Source organism: Sciurus vulgaris (genome assembly GCF_902686455.1).
Source record: "Sciurus vulgaris genome assembly, chromosome: 11".
In the NCBI taxonomy this organism is placed as follows: domain Eukaryota; kingdom Metazoa; phylum Chordata; class Mammalia; order Rodentia; family Sciuridae; genus Sciurus; species Sciurus vulgaris.
This window is the reverse complement of record NC_136472.1, coordinates 103,313,004-103,330,027: the sequence shown is the minus strand read 5'-3', so window position 1 is coordinate 103,330,027 and position 17,024 is coordinate 103,313,004. Positions and strand designations below refer to the sequence as shown.

At 38.8% G+C, this 17,024-nt stretch overlaps 1 protein-coding gene across 4 annotated transcripts in view; it reads right to left on the bottom strand.

Annotated features, from left to right (window-relative positions):
* ELMOD1 (ELMO domain containing 1) overlaps window positions 1–16,409 on the bottom strand; it is a 67,561-nt gene extending 51,152 nt beyond the window's left edge. For 3 of the 4 annotated variants that reach the window (XM_079101633.1, XM_079101634.1, XM_079101632.1), the window contains exon 1: window positions 16,106–16,408. The gene's annotated coding sequence lies outside the window, so the exon portion shown is untranslated. Of the gene's footprint in view, window positions 1–16,105 lie in introns of all 4 variants that reach the window. The other variant, XM_079101635.1, reaches the window with a different exon arrangement.
* Between the last annotated feature and the right edge of the window lie 615 nt (window positions 16,410–17,024).

Below are 17,024 nucleotides of genomic sequence, written 5' to 3'. Positions count from 1 at the left end.
TATTGTTTATTTCTTTGTTTTAAAGGAGGCTCATTTGTTAATGCCCTACTTACTGTTATCTGGATAATCTGTGTCTGTGTGCAATGTATGGTACTCTGAGCCATTATTATTAAGACCCAGTCTCTGAGCGGTTTTTCCAAGAGTTTATTTACTTGCTTGTGGTCAAATCAGCATTTTCCAAGTGGTTGTGCAGGGCCTATGGTTGGAGAGAATTTAAGTTTGCTCTTCATTTGTACTGTACTCTAAAAAAAAAGTGGCCTATAAACTTCTCATGTGTTTTATACACCAGCCTATTAACTCTAACTTGGTAAAATGTAAGTTAGTTACTTGGTTTATATCTGTTTCACTAATTGAGAGATATAGATATTAACTTTTTTGTTTGTTTCATTTTTAAAAAGTTCACTATTTTCTTAACTTTTATGCTACCTGCTTCTTAGTAATCAAGGAACACATGAAAATTGCTGTGTGCTATCCCTTTGGCATGACATCCTCTCCAAAGGGGTTTTATCCTGGGATGGACATCAGAATTATGAGCTATATTTTAAATCTCTAATAAAGTGTTCCAAGATGATCTGTTTCGCTTCTTTCTCCTCTGGACTCCTGAAACGGTGTAACACATGGCACAATAAGCACTCAATATATATTTGTCAAAATGAATGTTGTATCTTTGTAGAAACATGTACTTCTTTAACAACATCAACAATAACAACACTAAAAAAAAAAAACCAAACAGCAAGTCTCCTAAATGGAAAAAAAAAAAATCTGTGTATCATATTTTAACCAAAAATAAAGAATATGATCACAATCCTGGGTTTCTAAACCCATCAGTGTACTGTAGTAATTTCTCTCCATGTGTGCAAAGACACTGCCCTGAACTCATCCAAAGGGAAGGATCAAATGATCGTGCTTGCCAGATCAAACACCCCTAGAGATCAGTTGACACTGCAGTGCTGGGCTATGGTGTTACCTGCCTTTTCATTATTTTTTTTTTTCCAGCTGAGAGGAAAGAGACAGCAACGAGTGGTCTGCTACTTCTGAAAACTCATCCTCCCACCTGACATCAGGGGACTTGCCCTGTCTCCTTTGAGCAAGAAGCCCCCTGAAGTTCTTTGCAAAGTACCACATACTTCGGGGTAACCCTACCTCTTAGAAGTCCACCTATCCATTGAACATTCCAGGGAATGAATTAAGAGACTCAACTAGAGGGGGCAGAACTTCTTTCTTTAAAAATATTAATTCCTACATGAGAGAAAAACCTACTTTCTATGGAGCCCTTTCAAATTCCATATTGCCTGTAAAAACCAAAATACTTGTGGACTCATTATGTTTATATGTACAAAAAAGACAATCCACAAAGTAAATACTGTTTCATTCTATAATCTGCCTGATTTGGGATTATCCCAGAGTTTAGAAAATGTTGTATAAAGAACATTTAAAAAAAAAATAAAATTTAGGGATGAGAAGATCAGCAAATCTGGAGAGGTGGCTATGTTGAATTTAGGCAGAGTCTGTCTCCACTGACATCGTTTGTTTGTTTTCCCAGAGCTAAACAACAAACAACTCTATCCTGAAAAGAACTGAATGCAATACAGAAATGCAACTGTTTTTTTTTTTTTGGGGGGGGGGTGCTGGGGGTCGAACTCAGGGCCTTGTGCTTACAAGGCAAGCACTCTACCAGTGAGCTATCTCCACAGCCCCCAGAAATGCAACTGTTACCCTGGAGTTTGTTTCTTAGAGAGGGAAAATACTCCCATTTTCAGGCAGGTGGTGATCCTTGGGCAATGGACAGGTCCATGGGGGAGAGAGGGTCACAGTGTGTCCCTTCCATCCAGCCTACTCAGCAGTCCAGACCCTCCTGATCCATCTCTACCTCCAGGATCTGTAAGCTGGAGGTAGGGGAGCCAGCCATCTGGTGTGGAGCTGCAAGGAACTTCAGGGAAAATCTGTTGATTAGTGTCTTAACTCCTTCTTAAGAGTAACTTGTCTATTTTACAAATTCCTTCCTACAATCAGATCCTATCCCTTGACTTTACAATGAGCAGAAAGTTCTCACTATTACTCTGAGTAAGGCCAACAGATGTCAATCATCTTCTGTGACCTTGTAATACCTTCAGAGTACAATGGATCTTGCTGTTTCCTTTTAGTTGCAGCTACTGTGACATCATTGTAACAAGGACCTTCCCTCCTTTCCAAAACTATTCAAAACAAGTGAACTAGAGCCACTCATATAGGAGTTTCACAAACCAAGAACTTTCACTCAACTTTTGCTCTCAAATGTGGTATGTGTACTTTTTTTTCTGCATTTTTTATTGGTGCATTATAGTTGTACATATTGATAGGATTTGTTGTTACACATTCACACAAGCACACAATATAACAATAGGGTATTTGTACTTTTGAAGGGAAATTGATGGAAGGAAACCACAAAGAAAGAGAAAATAGCTCCTTCTTTTTCTTTCTTCAATTTAGTTACTAACTTCTCACATCCCTCTTCTCCCTGGGGATGATGATATTTCAGTTTAACTTTTTGGTTCATCTTTTTTGTGCTCTTAGAGAAAATGTGGGGCAGCTAACCCCAAAATATAATGCAAAATAATATTAGCATGTTGTTTAAATAAAAAAAAACTGGTTTCCAAACCTTTAAAGTTTTACACATTCATTTATACATTCTGAGCAAAGGACTCTTTCTGCCTCTTACTTTCACTTCTTGAGGTTTGAAGTCAAATATCCAAGCAAAAGGAAAATAAAAAGGCCTGAACTATTATTTCCAAAAATCAAAAAAAATCTAATTTAAAAAATTCTTAGCTTAAGGTTTTGTGAAATTAATAATAACAGCTAATATTTACACAGTACTTGCCAATGTTCAAGGCACTATTTTATGGGCTTTACTTATATTAGCTCACTTAATCTTAACATTACATTTTATGAAGTGGATAGTGATCATTATTTTCATTATTTGGCTGAGGAAATTAAGACACAGAGAGGTTAAGGAATGTTCCAAGGTCACATGGCATAGCTAGTATGTGGCAGAGCTGAGATCAAACCCATGCCATCTGGTTCCAGAGGCAGTGCTACTCATAACTGTCCTGTGCTGCCTCTGGAGACCACTGAGGCACAATTCTGGGTTGATACCAGAGAGCAGAGAATGCATAGCTTATTCACTTGAGACTAAACGGCAGAGCTAGGGATAATCAAGTCTAGGTATATACATGCACTTCAAAACCTAGTGTCAGGGAGCTACCTTGGGGAACTCCTATAGGAACTTGTTACTTGGTCTAACAATATGTATTTGTGGTACTCTGGAATGCAATAAGATCGTAATGGTGAAACCCCTTAATCAGGCCATCAGGCAGAGGTTTGGGAATTTAGCAGAAACAGATTTAACCTTCTATTCTGTTCTCTACTTCTTCAGCAAGAACTGTAACTGGGTGGAGAAGGTAAGCTGGAAATGAAAGGCAAGTATTCTGGTAAAGGCCAAAGCTAGCAGATACCTGAAGCCAGTGTAGTTTAAATATGTGTTTAAATCAGCTTCCAGCTCCCATTAGCTCTTTATCATGCCTGAAAGTATGCATGCCTGTGATGATTTTCAATAAATTTGAAAAAGCTCTTCCAAACAAGCCTGCCAGCAGGAAACACGTCTGTGTGGGCACACCAGGCGAGGGCACAGATGGTTTGAGGATAAGCAGTACTTGGGAAGAGCCACCTGCCTGAGGGACTGGGCGTTGGCTCAGGCAAACCAGAAACAACACAAAAGGGTCAGTCTTAAATCAACTGGGCCTAGCATCAGATTCAGGTTGGATGAATGAATAGATGGGTCTGAATGAACAAATTCAGACAGCAAATGTTTTCATCTTGCTTCATATTTCATAAGGTCCTAAGGAGCATTCTGTCAATGCCAGGGAAACCCAGAAAGCTGGGGAACCTGTGGTCTTCAAGGACATAATGTAATAAAATTTTACCATATGGAATAAAAAGACAAAGAAGGGAGGGAAAGGGAATGGAAAATAAAGAAGAAAAACATTTTCTAAGGCTCTGAGTATTTGAAGCATGTATGAAAGAAACATAATTTCTGACTTTATACAGATATGCAGATGAGGAAAGAAAGTAAGCATTATGAAAAATTACCACCCCAGAGTAATGAAAAATCTTTCAAATTGTGCATTTACAATTCACACACGCTACCCGGCACATCGCATTAGAGGTATAATGCTCCTACATAATGATCTCCCTGAGGTCACATTCCAGAATCTTCCATTCCTCCTTCTCTGACAATTAGCTTGAAAAACTCTCTGCTGATATTCACTAAAATGTCATCTAACAGGGTTTTTTTTTTTTTTTTTTTCCTCCCTTTTTTGGGAATAAAACACTCATCCAGAGTTTATTTTTGTGATTTATAGCAATGGAGGTCCATGCCAATCCAGAAATCAGGGCTGCCTGTAAATTTACTTATGATCTGTTTCAAAAGTACAGTGGTTTTCTGACTTTCATCGTGGTCACCCACGTCCAGAAACTGGTTCACAGAGGCAGCAGAGTGTGGGGTGGTAGAGGGAATAGAGTTGATGAAATCTGTTGGATCTACGAAAGAATAGGAAATTTCCAAATATAATGATCATCAATCCATTTGGCACAAAAAATTCTAGATTTTATATGTTCTCAATTATGTATTCCAGTTTTAAAAATAAAATTTCTAAATAAAGTCACAATAAAAAAATGGTAGACTTAACATCTGCATAAAAAATTAAGTGGATACAGTTATATCACTACAGAGTGATGCTTTTGGCAAAATGTTTGCTTTCATGTAATCAGAACACAGTGAAGGCATTTATCTAGAAACATTGACAGGAACATCTGAGTATATTGGAACATCTTCAGGAACTTGGAGGCAAGTGGGGTACCTTGCTCTTAAGGCAACTCCTAACCCTGACCACATGGAGGAGCTAATAGAATTCATTTATGAAGCAGACTATTAGATGGGGCTTTGAAATGACTTCTACTGTGAAACCAATAAAAAAAATAGTTTTTAACTCACTTTAGAGCTATGATGATACAAGACTTCACAGATGTTTGCTGAGTGATTTACAGTGTCAACAAACATTGAATATTTATTTAGTACAATAGTGATATTGAGAGAATTGAAGAAGGAAAAGTGGATGAATATGAGGTGTGAAAGGTAAAGCTTTGTGTCTGTAGTAGAAGGTCAGTAGACCTGATACCTTTAAAATATTGAGAAGTAGCAGTCAGAACTCAGGAGTCAGATAGGATCACATGTCCAAGGCTAGCCTTAGCAACTTAGTGAGACGCTGTCTCAAAGTAGAAAAATGAAAAGGACTGGGGACAAAGCTCAGAGGTAAAACATCCTTGGGTTAAATTCCTAGTACCAACCAACCAACCAACCAACCAACAAACAAAAAACCCAAAAACCAAATCAAACCAAAGCAACAACAAAAAACCTGTCAATATAAATGGTAGAATACTGCAGAATAAACAGTTAAAAAAATTAAAGTGGGTTCTCTTGAGAAACAGAAATCTGGAGTAGAGATGGATGAGGGCATGAAGGCTGCTGTCTTTCTATTGTAAGACCTGCAATACAATGATTTTTTTTTTGTACTGGGTATTGAACCCAGGGGCACTTTACCATTGAGTTACATTCCAAGTTTCCTCCACCCTTTTTTTAAAAAATTGGAGACAAGGTCTCAACTAAGTTATTGAGGCTGGGCTCAAATGCATGATCCTCTGGCCTCAGCCTCCCAAGTCACTGGGATTGTAAGTGTGTGCCACCATACCCAAACCATGATGTTTTAAATGGTGTGAAAGTGTGAATTTAATATAAATAAAAATTAAACTTAAAAAAATGCTGCTGGGTGCCCAGGCACACACCTATAATCCTAACTACTTGGGAGAATGAGGCAGGAGGATCACAAGTCCAAGGCAAGCCTGGGCAACTTAGTGAGACCCTGACTCATAATTTTAAAAAGGGGTGCAAATGTAGCTCAGTGATAGAGTACTTACCTAGCATGTGTGAGGCTCTGTGTTCAATTCCCAGTAACACACACACACACACACACACACACTGTCCACCCAAGCAGAGGCACTAGTCACTCTTGAGAGCCAATACCAATAAACACTTACCCACTCTTCTATGTTTTTAATATTAATTTTTTTATTTGTTCCAATCAGTTGTACATGACAGTAGAATGCTTTTATACATTTTGATGGATCATACATAAATGGAGTGTAATTTCTCATTTTTCTGATTGTACATATTGTAGGATCACATCAGTCGTGCAGTCGTATATGTACACGAGGTAATAATGTCTGTTTCACTCTCCTATCCTTCCTATCTTCATGCCTCTTTTCCTCCCTTCACTCCCCTCTACCTAATATAAAGTTACTTTATTCTTTCCTTGTACCCACCCCCTTATTGTGAATTAGCATCTGCATATCAGAGAGAACATTCAGTCTTTGGTTTTTTGGGTTTGACTTATTTCGCTTAGTATGATGTTCTCCAACTCCATTCACTTACCAGCAAATGTCATACTTTCATTCTTCTTTAAAGCTGAGTAATATTCCATTATAAATATATATATATATATACACCACATTTTCTTTATCCATTATTACCCACTCTTTTGAAAAGCAAAAAAACTAAGCCTCAAGGAACCAGAGTGTTGTGTACAACAAATGTACACATTTAACAAATGCAAGCTACTTCTAGAACAGTATCCAACCAGACCACACATTGCAGGATTGTGTTGGATTTGACATAAAAGATGCATGGGAAGTATTTAATAGGAATGTGGAAGTTTGAGTTAAGAAATGTTGACATTGTTCAATGTGATAAATGCTCATTAGCTACCAGAATGACCATGTAATCAGATACAGTAATTATGAATACTCCTTTGGAGACCAAAAATCATAAAGGGAAAGATGACTTTTCTGGAGACTGCATTGGAAATAACAAGAGTATTCTTTGTATAAATCCTCAATGAGAGAATATAGTTAAAATAAAGTAACAGAATGAAAATATGAAGATAGGGCTGGGGATATAGCTCAGTTGGTAGAGTGCTTGCCTTGCATGCATGAGGCCCTGGGTTCAATTCCCAGCACCACACAAAAAAAAAATGAAGATGAATATTGCAGACCTATAATATAACTTTTCAGCATTATACAAATTTCATAAATAGAAATCAGCAGACATTGAAGTACACCTAATTCAGTTTTCCTTTTAAAAACCTCCAAAGAAAAAAATAAAGGTTAAAACAGAGTTAAAATGAATAAAAATTTCATTTACTAAGAAAGTACCACAAATTATTTTTCCAGAGGTTTAAAAAAGATATTGTGATTATGCATTTTTTATCTTTTTCAGTGCTGGATATTGAATGCAGGACCTTATGTACACTAGGCAAATGCTCTACCACTGACCTACATCCCAGCCCCCTGACAGACTATGTATTTTTTAAACGTCCTTATCTTTTAGAGATACACACTGAAATGTATACAAATGAAAAGATGGTACCTGGAATTTGCTTCAAAACAAAATGGGTGCAAAGAGGCTAAGTTTGGTTAGATATCAAACAGCATTGGTTATGGGCTAATGATTTTTGGATATTGGGATCCATCACACTAGTCTGCCTACTCGTGCTTATATACAAAATTTTCCAAATAAAAAGGAATCAAAACAGGTATTATCCACAAAATTGAGAATCATTGCAAATATGCTAACAATTTCTACAGCCAAGAAAGATTATGATGATTAGCACCTGAATTTGTTCATAACAGAAGTTAAAGGTAAATTGATTACTCTTTAATGACTTTGTGAGATTATGAAACACAATAAAAATAAATAATTTGGTGTTTAACTCACATCATTTCCATGACTGACTTTGTTCTCTTTAGGTCTCTTTGAATCCTCTTGTCTATAGCTCTCAATATGCTGTTAGGCACAGTCATTATTTACACAATGAGGTTTTACTTAGTGGTTCAAAATAGTGTATATCAATGGCATCTTAGGTTCAGCGAAATATAGATGAATTGAGCAGATGAAAGAGGCAATTAAGATGTGACACATTACAATACTTCCTAATTTACATTAACAATACTCCCTAATTTTATGATGTTAAAATGAAAGGAAAAATTTGCCTCTTGAAATTGATGAAGCATAATATTTATTTTCCTGAAAAGTATTCTTTCTTATTCCAACTCTTCCCTCCATACTAAATCAATCTTTAAAATCAACTGAACTATAAATTTATAATATTTATCTTCACCTTAAGTTTGCCAGTGGTATCCCTACCTCCTCCTACTAACCCCATATCACTAGTTTGAAGATACCAGCTTTGTATAACTCTCTTTTTGTCCAATACCAAGCAAGGTGCCTTAGCTCATAAATACTTAAGATAAACAATAAACACAGAGTGCCTTTCAGAGTGCTGTGTGCTCAGTAGGTCCCAGTGACTGACAAATACACCTCTGTAAACATGGACTTAAACCTTGTACCACTCATGGTGTATTATTCAAAAACAGGAACTAATTCTGCCTATTCAAGCAGAAAAGGAATTTCATCTGGTGATAGGTAACTCACAGAATTTCCAGGTGGGCTAGGGAACTAGGTTTGCAGGTTATATAGCCAAAAATAATGCTTGAAATGATGACTTAGAACCAGCCCAGTAAAGACACCTCTACTGCCACCACCAGGCACAGACTGGTACTGTCCCCACTGATCCTCCAGCATTGAGTAAGGGATCACATCAGCCACCAGAGCATACACTGTAGGCCCATGTTTTTGGTGCAAGGATGTCTGGGAAAGGTTCTGCCTCATAATGCAGGAGAATCCCTGTAATGGCTGGTTTTATGTGTCAGGTTTTGGCCATAGAGTACCCAGATTAAACATTATTTCTGGGAAGTCCGTAAGGAAATTTTTGGATGAGATTAGCATTTGAATTGGTGGACTTGGTAAAATAGATTGTGCTCTCCAATGTAGGTAAGCATCATCCCATCTGTTGAGGGCCCCGAAGAGAACTAAAAACTGAAAGAGAGCAAAAGAAGGAGAAATGAGCTCCTTGCCCACTGACCTGAGACATTGGTCTTTTCTTGCCCTTGAACTAGAATTACTCTATAGCTTCCCTGGATCTCCATCTTGCACACAGTGTATCATGGGATTTCTCAGCTGACAATTCTTCACAATACAGCTCTTTTATATGTATTTCCTATTGGTTCCATTTCTCTGAGAATCTTGACTAATACAGTCCCCAACATGGGACAGGGCAGTGTTTGAAAGGAGTAACGAGTGTCCATTCTACATTATAAACAAACACTTTTGAAGGTAAAACATAATCCAGAACAATGACAGAGTACACATAGAGTACACTGAGAGCATACACATATTCACCTGTCATTTTCGATTACGTGCACTGTGCAATTTATTGGACACTTAGCTGTTTTATAGCTACTCAAAATAAATATCATCATTTGGAACTAAGAATTTCAAATACCTTATATAATTTAAAAATGTCTGGAAATTGACACTTTAACCTAATAGTAGTTACAGAGTAGACACATTTATTTTGTTATAATCAGTCAATTGCCGAGGAAATAATGTTATATATTCATTATAAATCAAGGAAATGAAGTGCAATAGTTACATATATGTTAGTAAGGCTGAATTAGACATTGGTGGGTTTGTTTATAAGTACCTGGAAACTCAATGTAAACTGTATAACCAGATTTAGGAGATGCTTTTGAGGTCTTCTGAGGTTTTATTCATCTATGAGTCCAACCAAAGTATAGCCATACTTTCTTCTGTACTGTTAGCTAATACTCAAGTGAACTGAAAGGAGTTTTTACTATCCAATTGTTGGTAAACTAGGACTTCCAAACTCAGTTCTTGGTGACTGATTTTAGAACCTAAATGAACCTCACAATACTCCTTTTGAAAATATAATCTTAGCTTCAGTTCTTGCTGTAAGCTAAGAGACATCAAGTTGGAATCTGTTTGTTATCCAAATTCACTGCTTTTTGAGCTTTTTGAGATGATCTCTGCATATTTGAATCATTTATAAAATTGTAGAAATGTTATGGTCAAGAAAAGAACTCTAAGGCAGGCCAACAAAAATCTTCTATGTTGGCTTCTACCTCTATGAACACTCTTTGGATACAGCTGATTAGCCCGGCTATAAGATCACATCCCATAAGATCAAATCCTCATTTCTGCATTTCACTCACAAAGATTATTTAAGAGCCTAGTTGATAACTATGTTCCAGATGGATTGTGTATATGTAAAAATTGTATGAGTCTGACTCTATTTTAAATATTTCAGGTTATCTGCAATTTACAGGAATAGTGGGGGGATTTATTTGGTACTTTACAGAACTCTTCAGTGAAGCAAAGACTATAACCTAATCCATCTGTTTTATAAATCTTGATTTTCATTTATTGGGTTCACACATTGGGCTATTTACATACACATCATACATGAGACAGAATATGAAGTCAAAATTCCATGTTAGGTATTTGAATGAAGGCTTTTAAAATTATGATCAATTATATATATATATATATATATATATATATATATATATATATATATATATAAACACACACTCCAATTGAAACAGTATTTTTTAGGCAGGTGCTGGGGATTGAACCCAGGGCCTTGTGCTTGCAAGGCAAGCACTCTACCAACTGAGCTATATCCCCAGCCCCAATTGAAACAATTTTGATAAATGTTTAGCATTTTAAGAGAATGTATAATTAAACCTCTCAACTGAAAGCATTCGTTTATATTTTTGCTAATTTAATGGATTCTAAGGCCAAAGACAATCTGAAATTAAAATGTAAGTGTTCTACTGAAATATAGAATCTTTAGAAAAGCTGACTTTCAAATGCTGGAGGGGTAAAATATTCCTCTGCTCCTTTCAAAGGAAAAAAGAAGAAATGTATAGTAAATTAACTCTAGAGATTGATTTATATTTTAAATATTTATAAGGCTAACTGGTGAAGTGAAAAAGATTTAGGGAACAGAGTTTATGTCGATGTTGATATCTGTTAAACCAAAAAAACAGCTGTGGAATAAATAAATTATTAGCTTCATCATGAATGAAACCTTCAGAACATATGGCAGCTTTTCACCAACTACTTGCACAAGGGAAAGTAGGAAGGAGAATTACAGTAACTGAAATAAACTCTTATACCAAGCATTTTAATTAGCCAACTCCTAATCCCAAAATTAAAATGGAAGCTACATTTAAAAGCTATGTAAAGAACTTTGAATCTGCAGTCATAAACTTGTTTGAGACTGATTTTTAAAAAGGGAATTTAGTGAGCTTTCCTTAGGGATTTATCACAATCATCTCACTTTGTACCAAAAGAAGGGAAAACTTAATTTGTAAATTATTTCAATGAATCTGAAACATCACAGAGTACACAGACATATAAATTGTCTAATTTCATTAAGAGTAAAGCTATCCATCCTTAAAGCTCTAGCAACATTTAAAGTTCATTTATAGATAGATTGGAGTTGACACAATATTATTATATTTAATGTTCATATCTTCCAATTTGTAACACAAAAACTGATGTAAAATATGGTTCGATTTGCTCATGGTCAGCATAAGTGAGCTGAGATGTTAAAAACTCCCAGAATTCAAAAACATTCTGTCTTCAGGATCTTTAAATTCAGAGTGTTTACTAAGGACTTGGAATGTGAACTGAGCACACAATTTCAGTTGAGGTTCTCCCTGGGTGATGGTTCACATAAATTGTCATCGGAGATCAATAAAGTCTTTCTTTCATAAGCTGAAACCTTGCTGAAAATAAAACCTATGGTCTTAGTGCCTCGAATTTTTAGCAACTTAAATATGTCCTGATCACTTTTTACATATACTGTCAAAATACTTAGGTAGAGCATGTTTGGCTGATACTGCAAAGAGGAACAGAGTAAATAAATACCTTCCATATTTTGAAGGATAATTATTTGATAAGAAAGTCCCTGCTGGGTGCAGTGGTGCATACCTGTAACCCCAGTGGTTTGAAGGGTTGAGGCAGGAGGATTGCAAGTTCAAAGCCAGCCTCAGCAACATAGTGAGGTCCTAAGCAACGTAGTGAGAATGTCTTTAAGTAAAATATTAAAAAAGGGCTAGGATGTGGCTCAGTGGTTAAATGCCCCTGAGTTCACTGGCACAAAAACAAAACCAAAAAACCTTATGACAGCTTACATGGACTATCCACAGGGAGAGCCTCAACTGAAACTGTGTGCTCAATTCACATTCTGTCTTTAGTAAATACTCTGAAATTTTTAAAAAATACTCTGAATTTAAATGAACTACTCATTAGGTTTTTTGCTTACAGTACTTTTTGTGGTTTCAAGAATTTATTATAAAATATGAAGAGAAAATTTAACCATACACATGGATGGATACCCAAGTATATGATGAGGGCCTTCTGAAGGATGGTCCCTATTCTAAATTTGTTGACAGCAGTACAATCTAGAAAGGTACTCTATTATCAGTTGTTGTAGTTTTTCCATTTGGAATATTCAAGAAATGAGTTACTGTTCTCTGCCTAGACTGTGTTGGTTTGATCTTAGACTTCCCTGTAATCTTATCATCCTAAGTAATTGTGAAAGTACTTCTGAGTCCTCAAAGACACAAATGTATGCCGGTGTGCTTCTGCTTAATTGCATTTGGAAAACGCTAAGTAGGTACTCTTGGATACTACAAGCATATGGTCATTTTCATATAGTGCTATTTCTGTAAAATATACATTCTTCTCATCATCAAAATCTGCTTCCTTAAAGATGGATCAACCAAATCAGAAAATGATAGCAATTTAATGTTTTTTTTTTTCCTACTTGAAGCAACAGATTTTCTAACACCAAAACATCTGCTTATCTTATTTCAGGAATTTGTGCCAAAAGCAAACTGAATATTGATCAGCATCTCAAACATTACATGTAAATATCCGCTTTTATAAAAAAGTAATAAAATTTCAAATAATGCATTCCAATATTGTGTCATCACATCATGACTTTTTACCTGAGGAGACCAGGATAGTAGTGGAATACTGAAAGAGCACTCCGAGTATTAGTTAAAATGCAATGAGATGCGTTCACCTAAGCTCCATGTACCAGTCCCTGCACTTTTTCTTTTCAACTTTCTCCCATCAGCAACGACTTCCACTCTTTCTTTTAGATTCTCCGTCTCCCTTCCCTCATTCTCAGCAGGCCACTGTGTCTTTGAGACCATCATGTAAAATTCTTCAACTTCCAGCTCTATTCCACTATCCACAAACCCATGACTTTCTTTTCTTCCAGGACAAGATCTCACACTCATATTCAAAGCCAGCCCTGTCAAAATTCCTGGGCATCTCACTCCCTGATTGGAGCTGTCCAGCAGAATTCAATGTCTCTCTCAGGCTCCTACAGCAGACCCACTTCCTCTCACCTCCTGCTTTTGGCATGGCAAATTCTACATCTTATGTTGTAAATCCCTGCCCTACCCCACTTCTTTTCAACTTTGGATCCTTGGCACCTCCCACAAAACCTAGCAAACAGAGGTATTCAGCAAATACATATGGAACTGAAACTACTCATTTTAAAGCAAGGGTTATTTTCAATAGCTTTAAACCAGCACTAAGCTTGTCCCAGATTGTCTACAGAATAGCATATGATTTCTGCTCTACTTTATTTTTTTTCAACCCATAAGTGACCCAAAAAGGAGGAATAAAACGTTTCCATTAACTAGAGTTGCTGGGGGAAAAAAAAAACAGGCTGTCCTGTCTAAACTGAATTTCACATAAACAACTAATTTTTTTGCATAAATAAATCTCGAATATTGTATGGAATATATTTAAATTAAAACAGTATTCACTGATTTGGAGTTCAAATTTAACTGGGAAGGGTGGATATTTTATTTGCTAAATCTGGCACCTCTACTAGTGACTGTTTAAAATTCTCGAAGGACTCAGGGAATGCTTCCTTAAGACACCTGAGGTTCATATGTGAGCTCTGCAAACTTCTCAGTTAGTTAGATTTTATGTATGTTAATGCAGCTGGGTTTACTTCTGAGTAGCTCAAAAACACACTTTAGGAAATGCTGGTTATTATATAATATTTTCACTTACTGTGTTAATGTCATAAAATTCCTTTTTAATACCATCTATCAATTTTATACAAAGAATTCTGTGATGTTGGCTCAAAATCTCTTGAAAAGCTAATGTTCATAGAGTTATTACTATGCCTGAGTTAAGTCCTGGCTGTATGTATTAATAACAATTTTTGAAAATGTCCTATTTTCAAGTAAACCAGGTATATACAATAAGAAACATAAGTAAAGCTCTTATTTTGGGATTTCTTTTCTTCATTAATCAAGCACAGCAATGCATACTGTCCTCACTAACAGACTGGGAAAAAGCCTGGCAGGCAGAGGTGGAGCCAGTGATGTAACTGCAGTAGGTCTTTGTGGGGAGAGCCCTCCCTAAATGTGAAACATCTGTAAATGGGAGAGATTCAGCCTCACGGTGTTTGGGCTGGCAAGAGAAAAAGAGTTCTTCTTTCATCATCTGGGTGGCTTCATATTTTGGTCAACAGAGAAATTCCTTATGGATCTTTTAGAATATTAAGTGGAGAGGGGGAGAAAGGAGTACCATCTTGGAGTACTAACTGTGTGTGCTTGTGCCTGTTTTCTGATTAAGGGTGATGGTGCAATGGAAGCTATATTCCAAAGTGTAGGGAAAGATGCCCTAACCTGTTCCAATTCTGAAAGTTCCCCACAGTAATGGGTTCTTCTCTCAGTGTTCTTAACAGTGATGTCGCAAAGAGAAGGCATCTGTTTCTTATTCCCATGAAAGAGATTAAGGAGAGAGATCTCCCAATGTAGAGGGATGTACAAAAGTGTGCCTTTGCCAAAATTTCAACTAGACTGTCCTCAGAGAAAACTTCTAGAGAGGGAATGACTAAGTCTGCTGTAACTACGTGTTGTCGTAGGATGATAATGAATTAAGATGTTTATCCAAATACTAGCACACTACCTTCTTTCCACCATATTGGCAGCACCAGTTAAAGGACGGTTGTCAAGCGACCGGCACAATACTGCACACACTGCAGAGATGCAGAACAATGCCTGGATGCCTGCCCAAATTTGGTCTTTCCAAATGACAGGTTCAATTTATGGTACCAATCTAAAGCTCACTGGGTGTTAGCGACATCTTTTTCCTCCTTGGTGAGGGAAAGGGATAAAATTTGGAAGGTTCACGGCACTGGTTTGGGGCTTCCACCTGCCTGTGCAGAGAAAAAAGGCTGACAAACATATTCATTAAACTTGATCTGAAGCAAGCGAGACTGTAAGGTCGTTTCTGAAATATTCATAAGGCGTGTTACCGGACTCGCCGCTTAGAGGTTGAGCCGAAACACCGTGAGCCCGAGCAGCCAGTGCCCACACTTGGAAAATGCACTTAGAAACACAGCAAGACCCACCGCCACACTCCGCTGCTCTGTTTTTAAGAGCTGTTTTTGCCTGTTTAATTCTACCTGCTCTGGAAAGAAAGCTGTTCTAAGTGCGGAGTTTCCCAGCAGTTGCAGGAGGCGCCAGCCCCTCAGACAGCTCCTCTAGGTGGAAGCGCCGACGACCCTATTGCTAGCCCCGCGACTCCACCACTCAGCTGCCTTGCCCGGTCTTAGTGACCAAGCCACAGGGGCAGAGGGTTCCTCGAGATACGGAACTCGTCCCACCCAGGCAGCCCTTTGTCCCGGCTTCCCATTTTTGGCCTCCGCTTTGGATCCCTCCCACCCGATTCCCGCGGCGTTCAGTCGCTAGGCGACCCGCACCCAGGCCGAGATGCAAACAGCCTTCTGCACTGACCTGCGGCGCTGCTGGGGTAAATCTCAGGGGGCAGGATGGGTAGGAGGATTATGATCCCGAGTGACCCCAGAGCTCCTGCACCGAGGTAGTGTGCACTTTCATTCAGGTCCCCTCTCTGCCTTCAACCCTTAGTATTTTGGCTGCGCCCCAAAGAGCGCAGCTTGCACTATGCCTGACGTCCTCACCGCCACCTCTCTCCTCTTCAAGGACATTAACCTTGCCCCTTGGCTCTTCTGGGGTCACTACTCACCTGGGCTTTTGACAGCGACAGGCTCAGCACTTCCCAGCGCTCAGTAGTGCGGTCTCCATCTCTGCCTTTCCCCAGCGCTCTGGCTGCGCGCTGCACGGCCCTAATCGACGCGGTTGGTCCCCAGCGCCGAAGCTGGACAGAGGCGGCCTTGGCTGCCGCACTCGGCTGCGGGCGCGGGAGGCGCGGGGGCGGGGCAGGAATCTGGGTCGCGTGGAGCTGAGCAAGTCGGGATGCACCCTGGGCGGCCGACTGCGGGGAGGCGACCAAGAGCAGATGGGGAGGGCGTGCAGAGGTTTCCCTAGGAGCACCACGCGAGCGGCGACTGAGCATGCTCAGTCCGGGAGTCCGGGGCGCGGGCGCGGGCGCGGTGCGGGGGGAATAAGCTGGATCCCCGGAATCAAGAGTCTTGAGGGGAAGGGTTAAATCTGCGGACCTGACTTCTGTGGACCGATGGAAGGGTGTTGGTTGCAGTGGCACAGTTTGATTGCGCCGGGGTAGATGCCTGCAGTCGTCCACGACTGGAATATGGTGAACCCAGGAAGACCTGTCAATGGGAATTGCGAACAGTCCCGCGCAAGGTGTTTTCGCCACCCGTTTTCCAGAGAATTGTCCAGAAGTCAAAGTTTGTTTTTAGTTTAGCTTCAACCTCCGACTACCCCAATTCAGATACCCGGTCCTCATCTGCTTTCCTGTGCGCGAAGACCTCAGGCAGACCTCCCCCGTCCTTTCCCAACTACTGGACCAGTCAGGTCAAGTTGTCAAAGAGCCAGCTCTTTAATTAGGTGTAATTGAGATCGTGTCAATCTTCCCAGGACTATATCTGCGTTTCAGCCAGGGCTTATGAAACAATACGTTAACCCCGGAGTTAATTATAATGGAATGAATTCTAGGCACAGTGGTCTGGGGCTATCTGGGGAAC